This window comes from Triturus cristatus, chromosome 3_1 (genome assembly GCF_964204655.1).
Source record: "Triturus cristatus chromosome 3_1, aTriCri1.1, whole genome shotgun sequence".
Classification (NCBI taxonomy): Eukaryota; Metazoa; Chordata; class Amphibia; order Caudata; family Salamandridae; genus Triturus; species Triturus cristatus.
The window spans coordinates 536,557,810-536,578,398 of NC_140583.1; the positions used below are offsets into that span (position 1 = coordinate 536,557,810).

The 20,589-nt window shown below is 44.3% G+C and overlaps 1 protein-coding gene across 1 annotated transcript in view; it reads right to left on the minus strand.

Annotated features, from left to right (window-relative positions):
- Positions 1-20,589, minus strand: part of MRPS11 (mitochondrial ribosomal protein S11) — a 190,714-nt gene that overhangs the window by 40,130 nt on the left and 129,995 nt on the right. The gene's annotated exons all lie outside the window — the stretch shown is intronic.

The following is a 20,589-nucleotide window of genomic DNA, read 5'->3' on the forward strand; positions in this document are numbered from 1 at the left end:
CAACATTTTAATAGCCATGAAGTGGTACACAGGATGATTCAACAATGAAGCAATACAAATAAAGCAATTTATCAACACTTTGTGCCTGGTTAACCAAGTGAAAAATGTTGTTGATTTACATTTTAACGCAAATCCTGATTTACATAGGAAAGTTTCTCAAATGAATGAAAAGCAGAGATATTCACTACTTTGCATCAAGGGCATTTCATGGGAGTTAATGTGCGTTCCTATGCAACCATGCATGGGTTTTGACGCAAATCTCTATCTATTAACACTGGTGCACAGAGATTTGCGCCTAAAATACATCTCCTCAAAAAAGTTCTCTTTCTCCACACTTTTCAAACTTTGAATGTGTGCTGTACTGTGCAGCACACATACAAAGTATGAAAGGTATTAAAGCACAGTACAAATCCTATGCTTGAAAAAAATGCATTCACCCTACCTACCCTTTGTTGGACCTGGCCCTTTTTGAAGGGTCATCCCTAAACTTTTTGCCTTCCTCCTGTATTTTTTCTGACCTGGTGTTGGCTGTTTTATGACTCTGGGCACCTTACCACTGCTGATCAGTGCTAAGGTGCATATGCTCTCCCTATGGTAAAATGTATACATTGATTGGTGTCCATGTTTGGCTTATTTGGTTTACTATCAGCCCCTAGTAAAGTGCACCAGGAGTGCCAGGTCTTGTAAATACAAATGCTGCTGGTGGGCTTGCAGCACTGGTTGTGCCACCCACAGAAGCGGCCTAGTAAAATGTGTCTAGGGTCTGCCACTGCAGAACCTGCACGCGGTCTGGTACTGTCGCGCTGATTGCGCAAGTGCACCTACTTGCCAGTCCCCAAACCTTTCCTTAACTACATATTAGTCACCCCTCTGGTAGGCCCAAGGGCAGGGTGCATTGTAGGTATAAGGTAGAACATGCCCTGATGTGTGTGGCATGTCCTAATAGTGAATTACAGCCATTTTCGTTTTTCACTATTGGAGGCTACCTGCTCTCCATAGGCCAGAATGGGCTACTGGAATTACTACATGCTGTAATCCCAGTGGACTCATAGAGCATGGTAGAAAATCATATTTAGTATGCCTGAACTCAGAATAATAAAATACTTCTTTTAGTAAAGTTTATTTTAATATCCTGCGTTTGTAAATACTACTTTTAGAAAGTTAGTATTTACTGATCTGGCCATTCAGTCCGCCTCTGCGCTGTGTGTGTGTGTTCTGCCTAGCAACAGTGAGGAGCAGGGCTGGGGAATTCCAGGAGACAGGCTGGCTGCCAGGTGGTGGGGAGAGAGATTACACCAGGATGGGTGGGAGGAGTACACCTTGACTCTTGAATAGACCTGTGCTCTGCCAGCACAAAGCCGGCTCCGCCCCCTGTGGAGCGGCTGATGTCTCTGCCCTGCTGCTGAAAGGAAAGAGCAGAGTCACCACAACACAGTGCTCCAAAACTGGACTGAGCCAGGCCCCCTGGCGCTAAAGAACAAAAGAATCACTGTATAAAAGTAGGAGCCTGGCTCCTAAGAAATCAGATCCTGTTTGCGCCAAGACGAACCTCTGCCTGAAGGAGAAGGACCTGGAGAAGCTGAAGGAGGAATACTGTCTCTCTGCCTGAGAGACTGGCCTGCAGTGGGTGCCTGTCTGCTGGAAGGAGAGGATAAGACTTAAGGAAAAGACTTTGCATCAACTTGTGCTGTTAAACAATCTCCAAGGGCTTGCTGGTGAACTTGCCCCCTGATCTGCGCCCCAGGAACAGTGGGCGCTACCTTCCTGAAAGAAGAAGAGAGGTGCCTGGAAGTGATTCTGCAAGCTGACCCCGGAGAACCTGTGCATCCCCTGATCTCGCTGAGCAACGTGACTTCTGCTGCTGGAGTGGCTGTGAGCAACGTAAAGGCCTGTCAGCCCGAACAAAGTAAGCAGCTGCCCCCTCGAGCCGTAGCTTGCAAAGTAAGGAGGAGATCTCTGTGCCTGAGCGCCGAGCCCCTGTGACCCCCGCCGGGTTGTAGAGGCTGCTGCAAAGGACTAAAGTGCCCTGGTTCACCGTATCCGGCCGAAGCTAACAGCGCGCGGCGCTGTGACCTCACCCCGAGGCTGCCCTCCTGCTTCTGTCCCCCTTCGTGGCAACCTGCATCCTGCCCGAGCGCCCAACGAAGCTTCGCCGTCCCCTGGACACTTGGGACGCCAGCGCGACGTGGGACACCCCTGGACTGGACTGCGAGGCCGCCACAAACCTTCCCCGTGAAGCTATAAGGTACTGTGCCGATCGCGGTAAAAGTACGAGCCGTACTTGCTTTGAGCCGTACTTTCTTTTGTACATACTGTGTCCGAGCCGTACTGCCTGTGAAACGTACTGGCTGGAACGCACTTGCTTTTAAACATACCGCCTTTGAAACGTACGGTGTCTGAGCCGTACTTGCCATTGAACACACTGGACTCGAACCGTACTGCCTTTTAACCCTACTGAGTTCGACCCGTACTGCCTGGTGCCTGGGGCCGTAGTCTGACTCGTACTTGCTTTGATAATACCCTGTTTGAAATCGTACGGCCCGTGTCCGAGTCGTACTTGTGCTTGTACGGTCCGTATTAACTGTAATCATTGCGCTTTGAAGACGTACTGCCTGGCCTTGGTTCGAACCGTACCAGCCTTGGTCTGAACCGTACTGGCCTCTGGAGCAGCGTGGTTCGAACCGTACCTGCTTGGAGCCGAACAGCATTGAAACCTATTGCCGGTGCTCACGCGGGAAGCGTGAGACTCGGCAAGCGTACTCCGGCTCACACGGGAAGCGTGAGAAACGGCAAGGTACTGTCAAAACCTTACCCAGAGCATCACAAAGGCGCTACGGAGTGCCCAGAAACCCTAAGGAGCTGATTTTAAATAGAACTGTGCCATTTTAAAACCTGTGGACTGCCCTTAAGCATTTAAAGAGTAACTGGATTGATATTCCCCAAGAGAACTGTATTGGTGCAACCTGCCTGAAAGAAACCTTTTTTTATAAAGACTTCTATTTTTGATAAATACAGCCTTGTGTCTTTTGTGTGGTGGGGTGGTGATTATTGTGTGGGACAACTTGAACGCTTAACCTTATGCCCTCTGGAAATCTAGCCTGACTGCTCGCGCCACGTTACCTAGAGGGTGAGCAGGTGTTATTTTTAAAGAGGTGATCCTTTGCCCTGACTTAGATGAAAAGGGTCCCTGCTTGTCGCAAGTGCATACCTGCGCCAACCAGAGACCCCGGATTCTAACACCCTTGCACTATGGCGCAAGGGTGTCTGCATTTGCGCATGCCAATCAAAAATGTGATAGTGCTGGGGAAAGCAAAACAGGGCCATATCTTGGTAGATATTGCACTGTTTTGCCTTTCCAAATGACTGCGTTATTTTGCGCCAAATATGTGAAAATCTGCCCCGCAAACTTAAAGTATGTAGACTAGTGAAGGGAAACATTAATGGACCTTCCTTAACATAGGGGCATATTATCAAGCACAGCGTTAAAATTATCGCCGCTTTAGCAGCAGAAAACTACCGCTAAAGCGGCGATAATGGGCTTGGTAATTGGCTGCAGAGAATTCACATAGAAGCCCCTGTTTACTCCAGAACATGGGCTTCTATGGGAATTCTCAAGGGCATATTATCAAGCCCATTATCGCTGCTTTAGCGGCAGTTTTCTGCCGCTAAAGCAGTGATAATTTTAACGCCGTTTCTTGATTAGCTAACTTAGGGGCATATTATCAAGACAGGTGATAAAATTATCGCCGCTTTGGCGGCAGAGAACTGCCGCTAAACGGCGATAATGGACTTAATAATATGCTCTATGGAATTCCAATTGAAGCCCAGGTTAGATGTCCTTCACATCTAACATGGGCTTCAATTGGAATTCCATAGAGCATATTATCAAGCCCATTATCGCCGTTGTAGCGGCAGTTTTCTGCCGCTAAAGCGGCGATAATTTTATCGCCTGTCTTGATAATATGCCCCCACAAGAAGTCTAGTGCTGCATCCCAATGAAATAACTAACAGGCTTCCTAAATATGCAACTCAAGAATTTCGACTCCAAGAAACAGTTCAGGGTTCTTAAAACAATCATCAAATCACATTATAATAGAAGAGAAAAAGAGCCCAAGATTTGAAAAGCGAATAGGAGGAATTATGCCAGTAGCGAGCTCAAAGGAAAGTTAACGCAAGGAAGAGAAATAGACAAGGCGCTCGTCTGAAGCTAAACACCAGCACTCACGTCGGGTCGGGAAGCATTGCAAACAGGAGCTACAGGAAGCATTGCAAACAGGAGCTACAGGAAGCATTGCAAACAGGAGCTACAGGAAGCATTGCAAACAGGAGCTACAGGAAGCAAGCAAACAGGAGCTACAGGAAGCATTGCAAACAGGAGCTACAGGAAGCAAGCAAACAGGAGCTACAGGAAGCATTGCAAACAGGAGCTACAGGAAGCAAGCAGATGCTTTCTTCTACCATAGCTGTTCCGTACGAAAAAGGGCAACGACGTTTAAATACTAATTATTATTGTCATTAACATTGCATTTTACGTTACATTATCACAGTTGGTGGACAAAAAGTTGTGTTGAAAATGTGTGTATAGTAACAGCCACAGTGCATGCATCAGTGCTTGGCTTGAACTTAACACCTTAGCAAATAGGCCTTCAGTCTGTCGGGAGTAATCACTGCCCGTATTTTAAGGCATTCCAGTATACTATTTACCTCTTGGAACCCGATGTCGTGACCTTTAGCCCTCTTACAGCTTGAGCGCTCAGGCTCTCACTCCACACGGTAAATGTCAACAAACCATATTTTTCATCTCCGACTTGAAGGCCATTTTTTCTCTTAAAAATAAAATAAAAACCCTTGGGACCGGTGGAAATGGCATCATGAGTCTGCGGAGCCGCACTCCCGGACCAATACTTAGCGTACTGATAAATGTCGCATTGAATCAGGCGCGCAACACCCATTGGGCTCACCGGGCTTCAGCCCCCCCCCCCCCCCGTCATGTGTGTCAGCCCGGCTGAGACAGCCTCGCGGGCTGGCGTCCGTCTAATTGCAGCCGCACCCGAGTACTTCCCAGGTCTTTAAAAGACCATTTACTCGGTAATGAGGCTTTTGTTGCGTTTTCGCCCCTTCTTACAGCCACTCTGCCTATGGCTGGAAGACTTAGCCCCCCGAAATCTTTTTCAGCCCCCCCCCCCGAAATTTGGCTCTAGTTGCCTGCCTGCATTGAATTAACCTCGAAATGTTCAATTCCCTTTAAAAATACGAAGAAGGGACATTCCTTTCTATTTGTACTCACTGTACACGAATATTCCCTGATTATTACAAGTGTATTCCCGTTTTAGAGTATTCGGTTCCATTCACAACGGCATGCAAGCGTAACATGAAGCAAACTGGTGGTTCTGACAAGAATAAAACTGCTCGGCATGTCTCCCTGCTCTTGAGGTGGCGCACGGCGCACAGGAGTTATTTAATCAAGCGCAGCACCTGCTGGAGGTAGGCTTATGCACCAGTGGGCAATTAAAGCAATCTGTGCAGAGCTGTTCACTGAATCCGAGAAGGCAGCCCGACTCGGAACATTTAGAGAAGCCGCCAAATCCCGTTCCAGATCAGATTTCCCTGCGAGGAACAGAGCACAGCGTGACCCACAACTTTAGTTCACAATGCAGGTGGATTATACAAACGTTTTAAATGTTTACTCAGGCTTCCTTCGTGCTACAAGACGTGCATTATTCATCCATGCAACATGAAAATGAACACGACAGACCAGCATGAATAGTTTCATGGGGCTTAGCGTAAGCACAAACCCACAAGTTGGGCTGTGTGTTTGCCATGCTTTAAGCAATACTGCGAATTTGATTTAGTGAGCACATAATATTTACAGTGCGGGTTATGTGCCAAGTATTGTCACACACTTCCTACAAACATTCTTAGGCAGTACTGCCATTTCACAGGTTTTGTAGTAAATATTTAACCGTGGGGAAACAGATCAACCAACAAAAAAAATAATTTAAAGCATCGTCCCACGCACACACTTAAGGCTGCTTGCGAAGCTGCTAAGAAAAACAAGCTTGATGGAGGTAAAGAAAAAAAACACGCTACATACAAAGGGCAAATTGCACGGCCTCGCTCTGAGAAACGCTTTTGCCACCTGCAGCACGGAGGGGGCCAGCGCGCCTTCCACGATGTGAAAATGGATCTGTAAACACATGAGCGGCTTGATGCACTCATGTCCAGCTGAGTTCACCGCGCACAGACAGACACGCGGGCCCTCGTTTATCCTTTCCAAATGTCAATCTACGTTTACAGGTGCCTGCCTCGCAGCTCAATGCAAGGATTAGGCCGGGAATGGTGGTCAGGTGCAGCTGGCTGCTTCAGCCAGTCCTTTTCCTCTTTTAGGCTAAGTGATCGATGGCAATGGCTAATCCTGTTTGTACTCTCTATTCGCTACACGAACGGGGCACAACGACTATTCTTCCATGGCCCGCGGGCTGTACTTTGGGGTTCATTGGAGTTAGGGATGTGCAAAACCGTTTTTTTTTCTCACAAGAAATGCGAAAGTTATTGAAATTAGGCTCTTAGACCGAAATGTAGTTTGCTAGTAACAACTATTTTTTTTCACACGTGGACATAATAATTAGTAAGTAATTCAAGATACCAGCAGGGCACAGGTTGAAGCACAACATTTCTCTTTGCGAGTAATCTGTTGTCTGAACCACTTTTCTGCTGTAATAAACTATACAACATTTTATAATTTTGAGAAATTTTGTGTAAGCGGAATTCAAGATTTAAAATTTTCTTGAGTAAATAAAATTTCACCCAGGTCTAATTTGCCCTCAAAGTCTTCACCAGACCCGGAGTCATACTCTCAGCTCATGCTCTCGACTCCAAGATACTGTGGCTCTTATAATTTCTTCTCTTTTATTTTTACTCGCTTCCTCTAGAACATGTGTGCTCACAAACTTTTCTGTCAGGGCCAAAATTACAGTGTGGTTTGTGGCCGTGGGCCTCACCGGTAGGGGTGGGGTACGTGGGGGGGTGGGGTGAGTGGGTTGGGCGGCGGGCTAGAGTAGAAAAAAATCAAACCCATTTCAAAACATTAGGCAATGTGACAATGCTATGTTTCAAAAGCTGATGTAACTACAAAGAACACATTTTGATAATACATTTTTAGTAGCAGACAATAGCAATGTTAAGAGGCATTACATAGCTTCATACAGACTTTGACCCCAATTCCATCTCAGCCTCTCTCTCAGCCAGTCTCTCTTTCTCTCTGTCAGTCAGCCAGTCTCTCTGTCAGTCTCTCACTCAGTCAGTCTCTCCGTCAGTCTCACTCAGTCAGTCTCTTACTCCCTGTCAGTCAGTCAATAAGTCTTTCTCTCTCAGTCAGTCTCTCTCTCTGTCAGTCAGTCTCTCGCTCAGTCAGTCAGTCTCTCGCTCAGTCAGTCAGTCTCTCGCTTAGTCAGTCAGTCTCTTGCTCAGTCAGTCTCTCTCTGTCAGTCTCTCAGTCAGTAAGTCTTTCTCACTCTCTCAGTCAGTCTCTCAGTCAGTCTCTCTCTGTCAGTCAGTTTCTGTCACCCAGTCTCTCTGTCAGTCAGTCTCTATCTGTCAAGTCAGTCTCTCAGTCAGTCTCTCTCTAAGTCAGTCTCTCTCTAAGTCAGTCTCTCTCTCCGTCAATCTCTCTGTCTGTCAGTCAGTCAGTCTCTCTTGCTTAGTCAGTCAGTTTCTCTCTCTCTCTCTGTCAGTCAGTGTCTCTCTGTCAGTCCCTTTTTCGGTCAGTCAGTCTCTCTCTCAGTCAGTCAGTCTCTCTCTCTCAGTCAGTCAGTCAGTCTCTCTCTATCTCTGTCAGCCTCTCAGTCAGTCAGTCTCTCAATAAGTCAGTATCTTAGTCTTTCAGTCAGTCTCTCTCTCTACTCTCTTTCCACTCTCTCTCTTCATTGTCTCTCTCCACTTTCCCTCTCCAATCTCTCTCTCTACTTTCTCTCTCTCCACTCTCCATGGGTACATTATCTGCAAGGTCCCCGGGCCGTCAAAGAAGTCATGCCGGGCCGCCAGCAGCCCGTGGGCCGTACTAGGAGTACCACGGCTCTAAAACATGGGGTCAAAAAGAATTTGGTCTGTGGCGTGACTGAGGGCCGCATTGATTCTAGCAGAGTGGCGATTTCAGGCAGTACAAAGGTGGATGTAGGGGAAATGAAGCATGTACATCTAGTGGCTGAATTGCACAATGGGAAACCAGAAAAACTGGTATCACTCCAGACTTCCTAACTTGACCAAATTGTCCTGGGCACTAGTTTAATTTCACTTTTCCTGCCTTTTCTCCGTTATCACATAGAACTTTGAAATACATGAGTTCATGATGCACAACGTACAAAACCTTCTTCTGTGTTTGATTTAATAAACTATAATGTTTATATATAATAGCAATCCTGGCCATGCAGAGGGTTCACATAACAAAGGACATGTCTGTTAGTTCACTATTGTCATTGTTGTCATGGGGGAGGGGGGGCGTTCAGCATGAATGTTTCTAAATTCATTTTTGAAAACTATCACTAAAAAATAACTTCTGAATGCACGGATATAATCTAATGTACTACAGTGAATCAGATCTACATGGCATTGAAATACACTTTTAAAGAGACTTTATCATATTTTTATACGTTTGCTGCAAAATGTCTAAAAACGGAAGATGTTCCTCAAGTAGAGCAGGACACCCTAGTTATTTCCTTTCTTTAACTCCAATTATCCTTTCAATTAATGCTTGCCTTTTTTGAGGTACAGCAGTCCAGTGATGCTGTTGCCGGGCGGGTGGGGGGGCGGAATGTTAAGGTCAAGAGGGCCTTAAGCGGCCAGAGTTCACTTTGTAGGCTTGCTGCTTTGGTTGGTGGTATTTGGTGTGGCTTATAGGGTAGGTCAGTTAAAGTGAACGGAATGGATTTCAAGTAATTCTACCATTCGAAGTTCTGTCACAGATGCACCTAGTGGGATAGCATTTTGTGGACACACTATAAGAGCAATATACAATTTTTGTTGTAGATCTTGGTATCTGTGTTTATTTTTCAGAATCTCCATGAATTGGTACAGGGTAGGGCAGTGTCTTCCAATAGTAAGTTGGAAGGTGCTATGCCACCTGTCCCCTAGATTGTTGGTTCTTACCTCTTGGAAGAGTGCGCTTTTGAAAGCATTCCAATATGGTATGTGGAACGTTGATTGGCGTCGGTGATCTGACTGGTGCAGGCATTCAACCTAGGTTTCTTTGCAGTAGTCCAGAAAGAGGCTTAATTTTTCTGCATCATTTATTTTATTTAAATTGAGACACAAGTATTAGGTCAAAATGTCTAGCCATCTCGTCCTAATTAGCAGTAACAAAGCCAGAGGCTTTAGGTTTTTTAATCAGCTGTGTGGCGCAAACTCAGTGCTTATGGTGGACTTTGGTTTGCTTGTCTGCAGGTATCTTTGTAGCAGTCCAGAAAGTGGCTTATTTTTTCTGCATTAATTATTTTTTATATTGAGATTCAAGTATTAAGTCAAAGTATCTAGGTATCTCATCTCACTAGGCTTTACCAAGCCTGAGGATCTAGGTTTTTTTTTTATTTCAAATGCATATTGGCTGTGTGTTGCCTACTCTAAATTTAGAGTGGATTTAGCTTTGCTGATGAGTAGGTGTCTCCACAGTATCTGGTTATAATTAAAGTGCAACTCTTGTATTTTTTGTAGCGTTTTAAAACTGTCAGGATCTCTGGATGTTCAAAGTCCATTATGATTTTTTAAGGGTATTCTTGTTACTTTTTTTATTTACAATAGAAATACATTTGGGGCCGGTGTTAATTTGTTCATTTGGAAGGATGACTAATACTAAAGGTATGCTAATATTTTGATAATGGCCTCTGATTGTATAATTTAAATGTCCCATCCATTAGCCAAATAGTTTGTTGTGTCAAGGTAAGCAGACAGTTGTGCAGAATGTAATTCTTTTATCATCAACAAGTAATTATTTGATCGTCATAACGAATACATTCTTCCTTTCTGTGTTTTAGGAGCACACCTGCTCTTTGTTCTCTGCTTATTGCCCTTTTAAAAAAATGGGACAGAAGGCATCTGTCGTATACCTTGTGGTGGGAAATTTGGTGCATAGTGCTTTATTATTGTCCCAGTAGGTGCGGAGAAACGAGTGGACGCCTCCTTTAAGTCTTGCACTAGTCTCCCATTTCACTTTCAGCCATTGAAGGAGGGTTGCTGTGCCCTTTTATATTTTCCACATTGTCTTTCACTGCTGTTGCCTGGCCATAGCTGCCATTAGACGCACATTTTGTATGCATCCAAAGGAAGCGCTTGTTTGTCCTTTCCTTTGGATAGGTATATCCCATATAAGTTAATATTGGATTTGCCTTTACGAGATGCAGTGTAAGCTAAACATTATAGGATCTGTGAGCGATTTAAATTTCAGAGAAATAATTATCACTTTATGCATTAAATAATGTGGAAACTTACATTATCTTTAATTTAATGTGTTTACAGACATAACTTTATACTAGCATCTTCTTTGCCTTTTACATACTTGTAATATTAGGTACATTTAAGATTCTTAAGTATTTTGTTACTTTCCAAGTGTTTCTTTTAGTTTTCTCTTTTAAAATGTATTTTGAAATAATTTATATGTTAATGCACTTAATTTCTGTACATAGTTTAGTCAGGCAGAGTGATTCTCTCTTCACTTCTCAGGCATTAGAGCAGCAGTGACTGTTCAGCGTCTCTTCAGTGTATACCCACAAAAAAGGATTGCTGCCATATTACAGGTAGGAAACGTTCAGACCGGAACTAAGAAATGTAAAAAAGAAAAAAATATGCCTTTTTAATCTATGCACCCAGGCCTTGGAACAAAGCCCCTGTAACCATCAGGGCTGCCTCAACACTACTCTAATTTAGGAAAGAGTTGAAGACAATCTTATTTGAAGTACACTACTTCTCAAAGCAGTTATATACACTTCTGCTCCCTAAACATAGGTAATTCTCCCATCACTTGTTGACAGTATGCTTGCCCTTGACCACACACAGAGCCCCGTTAGGTTGGTGGTATGCAAATAATGCATACACAATACATAAATACCACTTGGCGTCTTGCTACTCAATGCTGGGTTTTAAATTCTTAACAGTGTCAGAGGGCTAGGACAAAAAAGTCAACATTTTACAGCAATTGGAAATCACAGTAACAGTTGGATAAGAGGTATACAGAAGCAAGCAAGAAGGTACAGTATAATAAATACATTTAAAAAAACGAAAGAAAGAAACAGCTGAGAGGGCTGGGATAAAGATGCCTGAACGCTGCTGATCGGTCTCACTAGCTCGATCTCTTGAGGAGCTCTGACCGTCTAGCACTACTACCCGCTATGGCCAAAAAGAAAGGGTTGTCGTTTAGTACAGCCTCACAAAATTCAGTGCCGGAGTGTTTTAAAGGCAATGCTGGTCTTTTCTCTTATTGTCGCCCTGTTGCAACCCAGTGCCACAAGAATTTGTTACTTCTGGGAGCTCGGGCTTCCTCGGCGTGGTTGTACGCGGTACTAAGAAGCCATCTCCATAACATGCCGGACCAATGCACTGAAGGAGGAGGAGCATCCCAATCATGCTGTATGCCGGGCAGGATTTCCACAGAACTCGTGTCGGCACACAAAAACATGGATTCGGGCCAATGGACTCGCCGGGGCAGGACAACGCCTGCCAGGACAGCTCCAGCAGGCCATAAGTGGTGACAATGACCAGACCCTGCAAGTTTTATAGGGACAGGAAGGGGCTTGCAGATCTCAGTTGGTTCCGGAGTTAAAGGAGCCCAAAGAGTGGAGGGATCCCAAGTAGCTATCAGAGGAGCTCAAGAATCCTAAAGAACCAAGAACCAAGCCAGGGTGATACTGACCCAACACTGTGAGGTGACTTTTCAGGGTGTTCCCTCCCCTGATACCAGATAGCATTAGATGTGGGTATTGTGTCCCTTGCAAAGTGTCCCCCCTTCATCCTTGTTCTTCTGAATTAAGAATTACGATTGTAGTGATGTAACCCCAAAATCTACATGCTCTTTTGCACATAATTGTACTGTCTTTTGAGCTTGTTAAATAAAAGGAGTTAAAAAAAAAAAGAATCCTAAAGAAGTTGATGAAACCATTTTGGAGCAAGCAGACACAATGGCGCAGGGAGGAGCGAGCAGGGGAGTAAATGAGGAGAAAATGAATCTTTTGAAGAAATCATCAGCTCAGGTATGGCCTCCTAGCTGCATTATTGCCCGACACTAGTTTATCTGTTTAGTCAGTACAGTCCCAACGGGATTTGGGTGGTGTCCTACACCCAGGTCCTAGGGGTCATTCCCGACCCCTTGGCCTCTGGTTAGTGCAGAAAACTATGACTGACCTTTCCAGTAAATGGCATGAGGGATCCCACAGAGTCTTAGAGGCATCTAAACCGGAAGGCCCATAGGGTAGCTCACAGGAACATTCTTGAGATCGGTCCGGTTTATCGGGCCCTGTAAAAATTGATAAGAACTTCACTGGGTCTTTAAACTCTGACCCCTCTGTCCTGAAAACCCCTCCAGTTACTGGGGCTGGCATGTTTGTGGAAAAAACGACCTCGGAATCTCGCTCAATTGGGCTGGTACTTGAACAGTGTACAGTGTGTGCTGGGATGTTGCTCATGGAGTGTAAAACTATCAGTTCTGAGGCTCCTGATGATGATAAGCTGACAAATACAAGGGGGGGTCCGGCCTGTACAGCAATCGGTCACTCCTCCTAAGATACTCCATCCCCAGCTCATGCCACCAATGGCCAGCAATATGTCGGGGACTTGCAGCACTCCACTAGATTCACCAAAAATGCTGGAGGCCTTCTTTTTGCTTTTAGATCTGTCAGAAGGGGAGAGCCCTGCCTCTGGAGCAGGCTCTGACTCGGAATTAGGGGCACCAAGAATAAAAACAAAGCAGCATTAGAGGATGCAATTTTATATGGACAGATCAAAAGTGCACATGCGTAGCGCACTGGTGGCAAATGCCGGGGTTATAAAAGAAGGAGGTTTAAGGCGAAACCTCAACAGGCTTCCTATGAGTCAACTGGTGTATCTGCTAGTGTATCCACCATGATATCGTCTAAGGTGCTGGAAGACGGGTTGGATGAAAATGCTGCTGAGGATGATGATGATTACTTTTTATGTTACTCTGAGGGCACGGAGCTTACACTCAGTAACTCTCTGGATGACAATATGGGAAGACTGCATCCTGCAGATGGGGGTGTGAAACCTTTGGATGTCATTTTGTAGTCTTCAGTTCTCTTTTCCCTCTTCCGGCTCTCGCGGTTCGATCAATCAAGTACAGTCTGGGGGCAGTGAAGATTTGCTCACAGCAAGTTCTGCTCCCTTCTTGACAGCAATATAGACTTTATTACAAACACACAGGGAAGAATAACGGAAGGATTCAATGTCTTTGAAGGCAGCACATTTCAAAACACAGGTAGCACAGTGCACAATGTCTAAAAATATGGACACCATTCATGTAAGATTAAATGACATGGAGAATTGCTCCACCCAATTGCAGGAGACAGCGTAGCGAATGCAGGTTCAATTAGAGGATCATGAAATACAGCTCAGAGCTATTTCCCACAAGATAGAGGACATGGAAAATTGTATGCACCCCAATAACCTGCAAGTGCTTGGAATTCCTGAAGGAAAGGAGAGGGATGATGCCAGAAGATACACTGTTCATTTATTTAGTCAGTCCTTTCTCCAACTCAAAGATAAGGATATGAATTGCAAGGTGCAGTGTGTGCATTGCTCTCCTTTTCATAAACCTTCTAAGGGCAGGGCTTTAAAGTATCCACAGGCCATTCTGATCTATGAGGGCAAATATATGTTTTGACAGTTGCTGTAGCAGCTTGCTCACCCTTGTAGTCCAGCTAAATCTTGTGGGATGGAGTTTTCTGTCAGATCAGATCTTAGCCACAACACAGTTGTAAGTAGATGGCAGCAGCGCAAACAGATTCCAGTCTTCGTTATACTTAGGGATACTGTCTCTCTCTCTCTCTCCTTGAGCCGGCCAACTTGAGAACCCTCTATTAGGGTCAAACATTCTTTTGTTAGGACCTGGTTAGGGCACAGGAACATTTGAACTCTTGGAAGAATGAAAAATAGATGATATAGCTTGTGGGGATAACAGTTGCTGGCATTTCTCCAGATTTCTCTGGTCTAATGTTCTACCGCAGTATTATTCTTATCCCTCCTCTGGCCGGTCATTGCAGTTTTAGTTTTGATGCTTTTGCGAGGCACGTTAGGGACTTCTTTGGGTATAGGTACTGATCAGTGACTATCCGAAATCTGAAAATGGTCTTGGGGTGGGGTGTGGGGCAGACAAGATCCTTGTTTCCTGTGGGAAAACAGGATAGGTGTGGGTGCCGAGGTGGTGCCTGGGGAGGAGGCAGCTCTGGGGGTGGTGGTTAGGGTTATGATCAAGGGTAAGGAGCCTCTCTCCGGTGGTCTCAATGGTTTTCTTTTTGGGGTTGGGATGTTGACAGTAGAGAAAGGGAAAGTTCCAAAGGGTGTGTTTAAATGCATGGCCATACAGAATGCTGTGCTCTTGATTCTCATCCATGGCCAATAGTGTTCTAAGTAGTAGCCAGAAAATACATTCACTTAGCAAGGATGGCAATGGACTGAGAACGGCTACAATGTGTTGATATGTCAAGGAGGAACTCATGATGCTCAAACCTCGGCTTCTTTGTATTCAGGAGACTTATTTATCTCTATTAGGGACTAAAAAAACATGAACAGTTTGTGCTATAACATTCTGGCTGCATCTGCGGGGGAGGGCTCTCAACAGGGGGTGGCTCTGTTAGCAAGGGATCGTGAGTGGAAGGTACGAAATCAAAATGGACCAATCTGGTAGGTGGGTTATTGCACACATATGGAAGGATAATGTACAATTAATTGTTTGTGTGCTCCATGCAGCAAACATGGATGATCCATTGCACTTTAATGTTCTATCAGAATTGAGTCAGTGGCGTACCCCCATTTTTATTTGTGGGGATATTAACTTGGCGCTTGTACCATGTTCTGAATCTACTTCAGGCTTGCTGATGGCCGTTTTATACGAAAAAAGTCTTGTGCTGCACTGAGGCAGGTCATGAATTCTCATGCTCTTACTGATGTATGGCGTGCATGCCAGGGGTCTGTGCTGGGTCATACATTCTACTTGGCCTCACATAAGGTCCCTTCCCGGATTGATATAGTTTTAGCATGCAGTATATTGTTGTACCTGCCTGAAAGAATACTCTCTCTTTAATCAGAATTCTGTCTCTTCAGCAATAGTGTGGGATGCAATGAAAGCTGTGGTACGAGGTCAGACTCTTACCTATACTATTTAGAGTGATAAAAGGGGAATATTTTAAGAACAACAGTCCTGTGCTGACCTCCTTTTCTTGGAGGTAGAACATTCTTAAATTGTCTGCGCAGGCCATTTTAATGAAGTGGAAAAATAATTTGAGCATTTAACTAACGCGCATATGACATTACAGAAAAAGATTTGAGAGGCAGCCTGTCAGCCGTGGAGGACAAAACAGGCTCTATGTTTTGAAAATAGTTAAGAGATGGAACGGCTCCCATCATTTCAGATAAGTGATAGGCAGTCTAAGAATGTAATCGCTAGCATCCGGAATCCAGCCGCACAGACTAGGTCGGATCCTGTGGATATTGTACCCATATTTCAGGAATTTTATGCTGCTCTTTACTGTGAGGAGAGTCCCCCTCTCACAACCAGCTATCAATGACTACCTGAGAACAGTCAGCCTACCCTGTTTATCAGCTACCCAAAACAAAATATTGGATGCGCCAAACACACTAATAGCGATTAGGAATGCATTGTTTCAATTGGCTTCTGAGAAAACATCCAGCCCTGACTTTATTCCTATTGAATTTTATAAAGCCTTCCTTGATATTATAGTTCCTAGGTTTGCAAAGCTGGTCAACTCTCCATCTTTTTAATTTTCTCTACCAACATCCTGGGTAGTAGCATATATTTCGGTATTTTTAAAGAAGGATAAAGACCGTCCTAACTGTAGATTATACCGCCCAATTTCTTTGATGAATACAGATATAAAATGTATTGTATTCTGGAAAATCGTTTATCTTCAGTTATTTCTACTTTTACAGATACTATGCAGCATGGTTTTAATATGGAGCGGGATACCACTGCCCATATTAATATGGCTATCTCCGCTTTGGACTTTGCAGAAATGCAGCGAGAGCCCGACCAATTGATCCCGCTGGATGCAGAGAAAGTGTTTCATAGGGTCTTGTGGGGCTTCCTGTGGTCGTGCTGGTTAAATTGGGGATAGGAGAAAAATGTATTATCCCTGTCTAATATGTCTATACCTCATTATCAGCCAGAATTGTGAGTAAGGGGAGAATATCAAATAGCGTTATGCTTCAACAGGGAACCCGTCAGGGCTGTCTATTATCTCTCCTATTATTTGCACTATACCTGGAACCATTTATACAGAAGTCGAAGCTTTCGGATATCATCCCCCCACTGCGGTTCAATTGGTTCACTGTTAAGGTAATGGAGTATGCAGTCGATATCACCATTTTGTGATCATCCCCGACTCAAGCCCTCATGGGCAGGAAGAGGCAGCCTGCTTTTTCAGGAGAAAGTCGGGGTATAAATTGAACATTGAAAAAACCCCAGATTATCACTTTTTTATTACCCGATTCTTCAGATTCCTGATATGTCAATGATGCCACATATCTAGGGGTTCGGATCTCCCTCTGTCAAAGGGGATATTATTGATCTTAACAATGAGGAGCTGTATTTTAAAACAATGACTGTCTTTCGTAAATGGGGTAAACTTCACTTAGGGCTGATTATTGTATCTGTTTAGGTCCATACCTTTATATCTTTCTGAGTTTTTTTTTTAAAGAAGGTTGAGGTCAGCTGGCAAAGATTTATATGGGTCTATAAAAACCCCGATGTGTCATGTGGTTTCTGCAGTTGGCACGTGAGCTGGGTGGTATGGCCCATTCTTCGTTATGGTTGCACTTTCCCTCCTTGTTTGGTTGGTATGTTTGACTAACAATTGTCGTGTCTTTTTTCCAGAGCATGGTATTTTTAGTTGTAGCCCGTCACCCTTGCAGGGCTTGATTGATACAGTCTATTTCAAACACACCAGGTTTAAGACACGTTTTGTCTTTCATAACATTTGGTTCTCTAATAAAATGCTTGGAATATTTCAACCTTCAATTGGAACACCTGCTTAGGTCCAAATCTAAATATGCCGTTGCAAATACAAGAGGGCTATGTTCAGTGATCAGACTGGTATAAAACAACTCGGTCAATTGTCTTCCAATAGGGTATTCCTTTCAATCTGGTCTCTACAACATCTTTGTGGGCCACACTGTCAGAGCTTTTTTGGGTACTTACAGCTTAGAAACTTTGTTGCTTATATTTTGGCCAACAAAATCACTATCAGTCATAGTCATTTTCCTGCCCTGTTTTGTCATGTGCCTAAATGCCGCTCTATCAGTATCTTGTATCAGACTCTTAGTAGTTGCAGTTCTAATGATAGGAATTTTCATCAATTGGTCACTAAATGGACTAAGAATTTAGGCCTGCCTGTGTCTTTGGAAGATATAAGACTCAGGTCCAGATTTAGATCTCGGCAGAAGGGTTACTCCATTACAACGGTGACCGATATCCCATTCGCCAAAATATAAATCCCATTATATCTTTGGGATTTATATTTCGACAGACGGGATATCCAACTTGGTTGTGAAGGAGTGACCGTTCGCCAAGATCTAAATCAGGCCCTTAGTGTCCAGTTGGCCCAAAGTACACTTAATATGTCACGCTTTAAAGCTCATGCTCTTAAGATTTTATACAATATGTATTATACACCCTACAGATTGTTTGGAATGGGCTTTAGAGCAACCTCAGTGCTTTCGGTGAATGCAGCCAGGGGCGGACGCTACCCATATCTTTGCACCTAGCCTTATCCTTTTACCATTTTGAGCTACACTATTGAATAAATGAAATCATTTGTTACAGCATGATGCCAATTTTGATCCAAAGTTTATCATGGCGGGTCCTTTTAGCTTAATGCCCTAGAACCTGTTGAGGTTTACTTCTATGCGACAACAGTTGCATTGCTATGGCATGGTTACAAGGTGAGTCACCCGATTCAAGGCATAATGGAAGGAACTCATTCTTGCCTGTGGTTTGAAATTTGAGATCATTCAGTATAACCCTAACAGGCGAAAATTTATAAAGTTGTGGGCCCCAGTCAGGAAGGGGATGAATCTTGTATGCCTGGCTACCTTCATGAGATTTTATGTAATTTAAATGTTTGTTCTGTGGGTTTAGGTTACTTATTTATATCTCATTATTAATAACATCATGGTGGTATGGCAAAAGCATGTTTTACTATTGCTAAATTCCATGTATTTGCAATTGGTGACTAAAATGAAATGTGAATTTCGTTCTGATTTGTGTGCCATATTTCAATAAAAAAATTAAAAAAGAAACTGATTAGAGGAATATCAAATCTACAAAGCATTGGGCCAAAAAATTGATCAAATATGCTTGCAAAAGGACCACCACATGCTGAAAAGACGTGGACAGAATATATAGGAGAAGGCTAGGAAATCATACATCTTTTCACTATTCAGAATAGAAAAAAATGGTAAGGGACTACAGACAGGCTGTAAGGGAATGATATACTAAAGGTTCTTATCTGCTTTCAACGTTACAGATCATGGGCACTAATGTAAACAGACATATCAGGTTCTGAACTTCATGTCACCTCAGATAACCATGAGTCCTATGCTTTTCTACTTGCATCTACCCTAGAACTGGGCTTTTGGGGGACATTGCAGTCCTGCATTTAATTTAATGTATATATGAGGCGGTTAAAGGCTATCTTTCATAGGTGTGGACTGAAGTGCCATCAATATTTGATGACATTCCATTTCAGGGTTTAGTTCATGACAGATGTGATATAACTTAAAGCTTACTGGCAATTTTGTTTGAGCAAAATGGGCAGCTAAAGGAAAATTCAGAGAAGCAAAATATAAACACAATGGACATCATGCTCAAACCTACCAAGAGCGCCAACGGACTGGGGCTGTGGAAGAATGAGTTACCACTAACAAATAAAATGCTACAACAATCTAGTCGTGAGAAAAGCAACCTTGTTGGTTCTTTTACAAAATATTCCTAACAAAGCTGCCATTATTATAGCGGTACAAAAGGGGGTGGTGGTGATGGACGGAGCATCAGAACCAATCAAACACTCACACCCAGTCAACACATCTGGGTTTGATACATCACCGTTCTTTAGCCCACTCTGACACCCCAGTTCAGACATGGCCATATGCAAATCAGTCTGACCCTGTGCCTCATGGGAACAGTCCAGCCTGAACTGCCAAGCCATGCCTTCCCTGGACCGGAAACAAGCTTCCTAGGACCGGTTTCTGGCATTTCAGGCGTCTTCTGCCCGGCTTGCTTGAATCCAGTGGCAAAGTGAGCAAGGGACTCATATCTGAGCACACCCTGTTAATTTATGGTGAACAAAGCGGTACAAAAGGGGGTGGTGATGGACGGAGCATCAGAACCAATCAAACACTCACACCCAGTCAACAGATCTGGGTTTGATCCATCACCGTTCTTTAGCCCACTCTGCCACCCCAGTTCAGACATGGCCATATGCAAATCAGTCTGACCCTGTGCCTCATGGGAACAGTCCAGCCCGAACTGCCAAGCCATGCCTTCCCTGGACCGGAAACAAGCTTCCTAGGACCGGTTTCTGGCATTTCAGCCGTCTTCAGCCAGGCTTGCTTGAATCCAGTGGCAAAGTGAACAAGGGACTCACGTCTGAGCACACCCTGCCAACTTATGGCGAACAAAGCGGTACAAAAGGGGGTGGTGATGGACGGAGCATCAGAACCAATCAAACACTCACACCCAGTCAACAGATCTGGGTTTGATCCATTACCGTTCTTTAGCCCACTCTGCCACCCCAGTTCAGACAAGGCCATATGCAAATCAGTCTGACCCTGTGCCTCATGGGAGCAGTCCAGCCTGAACTGCCAATCCATGCCAAAACAAGCTTCCTAGGACCGGTTTCTGGCATTTCAGCCGTCTTCAGCCAGGCTTGCTTGAATCCAAAGTGAGCAAGGGACGTGGGTCCCTTGCTCTCCATGCCACTGGATTCAAGCTATCCTGGCTGAAGAGGGGTGAAACCCCGAAACCGGTCCTAGGATGCTTGTTTCCAGTCCAGGGAGGACCTGGCTTGGCAGTTCGGGCTGGACTGTTCTCATGAGGCACTGGGTCAAGACTGATTTGCATATGGCCGGGTTCAAACTGGAACGACATTGTGAGCAAAAAAAACGATGGATTTGGGCCCAGATCTCTGTACTGGGGTGAATGTATGACATTGCTCTGCATTCGATCCATCAACTGTTGTTTTTGCATTTGTCACCCCGAGTGGGAAGGGTATGCCCAGACGTGGGTCCCTTGCTCTCCATGCCACCGGAATCAAGCTATCCTGGCTGAAGAGGGGTGAAACCCCAAAACTGGTCCTAGGA